Here is a 5688-nt window from a genome sequence, read left to right on the forward strand (position 1 = left end):
CCCTCAAGAAGTCAAATCGGCCCTCAAGAAGTCAAATCGGGAGATCTGTCGATATGGGGGCTATATTAACACATTTATCTGATTTACGCCAAATTTAGCACAGCTCTTTATGAACCTAAAATACTTCTAGATGTAAAATCTCATTACAGTTTCCATGTTCTCAAGAAGTCGATTCGGGAGATCGGTTTATATGGGGGCCATATGGGGACTCTATCCAACCATGGGCCTAGACTTGACCTGCTCGCTGCTAAAAGGCGAATTTGTGCAACAATTATTGAAGGCTGTAGCGTGATTACAACAGACAGACTGATAGACATTGTTATATCGTCTTAGAGTTTCTCCCTGATTAAGGAAACATACCACCCCAAGAAGTTCGGTTCAAATTTAAAATTTCTATATAAGGAGATTACATCTGATTCTGGTTTTGATATAGCCCCAATATAAGCCGATCTGCCGATTCAACTTCCTATATCCGTGTTTTGGTATAGCCCACACGTAGGTCGTCCTCCCGATTTTTCTTTTTGGTCATCTAGATACCGCAATTTATATCCGGTTTGCCTGAAATTACAACTATGGGGTCCACAAATAGATGCCCCAAATACGGTGTGTATTGGTCCATGTTTTTGGTATGGTGCCTATATGGACCCATATGTCTTTTTGCGATTCAGGCAAATTGGATTTTTATCAGACTCAGGTGTGCGGATTTTAACGTGCATCGGTCCATCTTTTGGTATAGTTCCATATAAAGACCGATCTCCCGATTTGTATTCTCGGCCACATAGGCAGCACAATTTGTAACCAATCCTCCTTAAATTGCAAAATTTTCTATAGAAATCAAATTTTAACAAAGTTCTATAGAAATAAAATTTTGACAAATTTTTTTATAGATATAAAATTTTAACAAAATTTTCTATAGAAATAAAAAATTTGACAAAATTTTGAATAGAAATAAAATTTTGGTAGATTATTTTTGGCTAGAGTGGTAACCATGATTATGAACCGAAAATTGGTCCATTTTTGTGTGATTGGGGATCGGATATATATATATATATATATATATATATATATATATATATATATATATATATATATATATATATATATATATATATATATATATATATATATATATATATATATATATATATATTATATATATATATATATATATATATATATATATATATATATATATATATATATAATATATATATATATATATATATATATATATATATATATATATATATATATATATATATATATATATATATATATATATATATATATATATATATATATATATATATAATATATATATATATATATATATATATATGTTGAATGTGAACCACACCTAAACGCCAAGTTTTTTCCGAATTTTATTTGACAATTCTCTATTTCAGACTTACTCAATCAGAATAAACAATAATAACAATAAACAGAATTGCCGCATTTGGGCGAATGAGAATCCAAGAGTGATTGTCGAAAAACCAATGCTCCCACAAAGAGTGTCTGTTTGGTGCGGTTTATGGGCTGGCGGTATCATCGGGCCGTATGAGGCCGGTCAGGCAGTTACTGTGAATGGTGTTCGCTATCGTGAGATGATAACGAACTTTTTATGGCCCGAATTGGAAGATATGGATGTGGTCACACAGCTAACGAAACAATGGCTCTTTTGCGCAACAAATTCAATGGCCGTGTTATCTCACGTAATGGCGATGTCAATTGGCCACCAAGATCATGTGATTTGACACCGTTGGACTTTTTCTTTGGGGTTATTTGAAAGAAAAGGTGTACGTCGATAAGCCAGCAACAATTCAAGAGCTAAAGGATGAGATAATTCGGCACATTAACGACATAGAACCTCCATTATGCCTCAGCGTCATCGAAAATTTGGACCATCGGATGAAGGTGTGCCACCGAGGTCGCGGCTCCCATTTGGCCGATATTTTGTTCCATACATAATTGAGTAATACCAATATATCATAATAAAATAAAATTACAATAATTTCCAAAATAGTTTGTGTTTTATTCAAAATCAACATCGACCCTTGAAATTTTAACCACCCTTTATGACAATGGACTGAATAGGCTAAGTGAGTCTGAAACTTAATCGGGCTGCCACTTTAACCTAACCTAGGTTAAGTAGGTTAGGTTAGGTGGCAGCCCGATGTATCAGGCTCACTTAGACTATTCAGTCCATTGTGATACCACATTGGTGAACTTCTCTCTTTTCACTGAGTGCTGCCCGATTCCATGTTAAGCTTAATGACAAGGGACCTCCTTTTTATAGCCGAGTCCGAACGGCGTTCCATATTGCAGTGAAACCACTTAGAGAAGCTTTGAAACCCTCAGAAATGTCACCAGCATTACTGAGGTGGGATAATCCACCGCTGAAAAACTTTTTGGTGTTTGGTCGAAGCAGGAATCGCACCCACGACCTTGTGTATGCAAGGCGGGCATGCTAACCATTGCACCACGGTGGCTCCCTAACCTAACCTAACTATAGACCTATATGGACCAATTTTGGTATGGTTGTTAGCGGCCATATACTAACACCACGTTCCAAATTTGAACCGGCTCGGATGAATTTTGCTGCTCCAAGAGGCTCAGGAGGTCAAATCTGGAGAACTGTTTGTATGGGGGCTATATATAATTATGAACCGATATGGACCAATTCTGACATGGTTGTTAGAGACCATATACTAACACCATATTCCAAATTTGAACCGGCTCGGATGAATTTTGCTGCTCCAAGAGGCTCCGGAGGACAAATCTGGGGATCGGCTTATATGGGGGCTATATATAATTATGGACCGATATGGACCAATTTTGGCATGGTTGTTAGAGACAATATACTAACACCACGTACCAAATTTCAATCGGATCGGATTACTTTTGCTCCTCTAGGAGGCTCCGGAGGTCAAATATGGGGATCGGTTTATATGGGGGCTATATATAATTATGGGCCGATGTGGACCACTTTTTGCATGGTAATTAGAGACCATATACTAACGCCATGTTCCAAATTTCAACCGGATCGGATGAAATGTGCTTCTCTTAGAGGCTCCCCAAGCCAAATCGGGGGATCGGTTTATATGGGGGCTATATGTAATTATGAACCGATATGGACCAATTTTTGCATGGTTGTTAGAGACAATATACTAACACCATGTACCAAATTTCAGCCGGATCGGATGAAATTTGCTTCTTTTAGAGCAATCGCAAGCCAAATTTGGGGGTCCGTTTATATGGGGGCTATACGTAAAAGTGGACCGATATGGCCCATTTGCAATACCATCCGACCTACATCAATAACAACTACTTGTGGCAAGTCTCACTTCGAAAGCTAGCGTGATTTCAACAGACGGACGGACGGACGGACGGACATGCTCAGATCGACTCAGAATTTCACCATGACCCAGAATATACACTGTCTCAAACAATTGTCCGTACACCAATCAATTGAAAATATATTTCACTGTATCTCAAAAATAAATTATTTTTATACCCTCCATCATAGGATGGGGGTATATTAACTTTGTCATTCCGTTTGTAACACATCGAAATATTGCTTTAAGACCCCATAAAGTATATATATTCTGGGTCGTGGTAAAATTCTGAGTCGATCTAAGCATGTCCGTCCGTCCGTCCGTCCGTCCGTCTGTTGAAATCACGCTAACTTCCGAACGAAACAAGCTATCGACTTGAAACTTGGCACAAGTAGTTGTTATCGATGTAGGTCGGATGGTATTGAAAATGGCCATATCGGTCCACTTTTACGTATAGCCCCCATATAAATGGACCCCCAAGTTTGGCTTATGATTGCTCTAAAAGAAGAAAATTTCATCCGATCCGGCTGAAATTTGGTACATGGTGTTAGTATATGGTCTCTAACAACCATGCAAAAATTGATGCACATCGGTCCATAATTATATATAGCCCCCATATAAACCGATCTCCAGATTTGGCTTGCGGAGCCTAAAAGAGAAGAAAATTTCATCCGATCCGGCTGAAATTTGGTACATGGTGTTCGTATATGGTCTCTAACAATCATGCAAAAATTGGTTCACATCGGTCCATAATTATATATAGCCCCCATATAAACCGATCCCCAGATTTGGCTTGCGGAGCCTCAAAGAGAAGAAAATTTCATCCGATCCGGCTGAAATTTGGTACATGGTGTTAGTATATGGTCTCTAACAATCATGCGAGAATTGGCCCACATCGGTCCATAATTATATATAGCCCCCATATAAACCGATCCCCAGATTTGGCTTGCGGAGTCTCAAAGAGAAGCAAATTTCATCCGATCCGGCTGAAATTTGGTACATGATGTTGGTATATGGTCTCTAACAACCATGCAAAAATTGGTCCACATCGGTCCATAATTATATATAGACCCCATATAAACCGATCTCCAGATATGGCTTGCGAAGCCTCAAAGAGAAGCAAATTGCATCCGATCCGGCTGAAATTTGGTACATGGTATTGGTATATGGTCTCTAACAACCGTGCAAAAATTGGTCCACATCGGTCCATAATTATATATGGCGCCCATATAAACCGATCCCCAGATTTGGGTTGCGGAGCCTCAAAGAGAAGCAAATTTCATCCGATCTGCCTGAAATTTGGTACATGATATTGGTATATGGTCTCTAACAACCATGCAAAAATTGGTCCACATCGGTTCATAATTATATATAGCCCCCATATAAACCGATCCCCAGATTTGGCTTGCGAAGTCTCCAAGAGAAGCAAATTTCATCCAATCCGGTTGTAATTTGGAACATGGTGTTAGTATATGATCTTTAACAACCGTGCCAGAATTTGTCCATATCGGTCCATAATTATATATAGCCCCCATATAAAACATTCTCCAGATTTGACCTCCGGAGCCTCTTGGAGGAGCAAAATTCATCCGATCCGGTCGCTAATAACCATACCAAAATTGGTCCAATCACACAAAAATTGGTCCATATCGGTTCATAATCATGGTTGCCACTAGATCCAAAAATAATCTACCAAAATTTTATTTCTATAGAAAATTTTGTAAAAATTTTATTTCTATAGAAAATTTTGTCAAAATTTTATTTCTAGAGAAAATTTTGTTAAAATTTTATTCGGTTCATAATAAAATTTTCATCATTGTCAAAATTTTATTTCTATAGAAAATTTTGTCAAAATTTTATTTCTATAGAAAATTTTGTCAAAATTTTATTTCTATAGAAAATTTTGTTCAAATTTTGAACCAATTAATTTTCTAATTGGAAAAATGTTGGGTGATATTTTTTTCTGTGTATATTTTAAAAAATTTCGCTTCTAATTACAATCCCTAATTGATTATAGTTCACGTATAGAAAATCATTTATTAATAACAAATGACTTTATATGATTGATTCTTGTGGATCCTTCAAGGTATTAAAATTTTCTTAAAACCTTATATGGCATTTTCTCTTAAAGAAATTTCTCTTAATTACTCCCAAAGAGAGATATGTTTTTTTTTTCTCAATTCCCTTGTTATAACCCACGAAGGCAAACAATATAATTATGTTCCAATGGGATTACTCAGAAGATCATACACATTGCTGATAAGAAAGAGTTCTTAGCCGGTATCAATATGAAGGGATCACCATTGTCTTTTGCTCTAGCTGAGAATTAATTCAGTTTGAGACGTCTCTTTAG

Source organism: Haematobia irritans, chromosome 3 (genome assembly GCF_050003625.1).
Source record: "Haematobia irritans isolate KBUSLIRL chromosome 3, ASM5000362v1, whole genome shotgun sequence".
NCBI lineage: Eukaryota > Metazoa > Arthropoda > Insecta > Diptera > Muscidae > Haematobia > Haematobia irritans.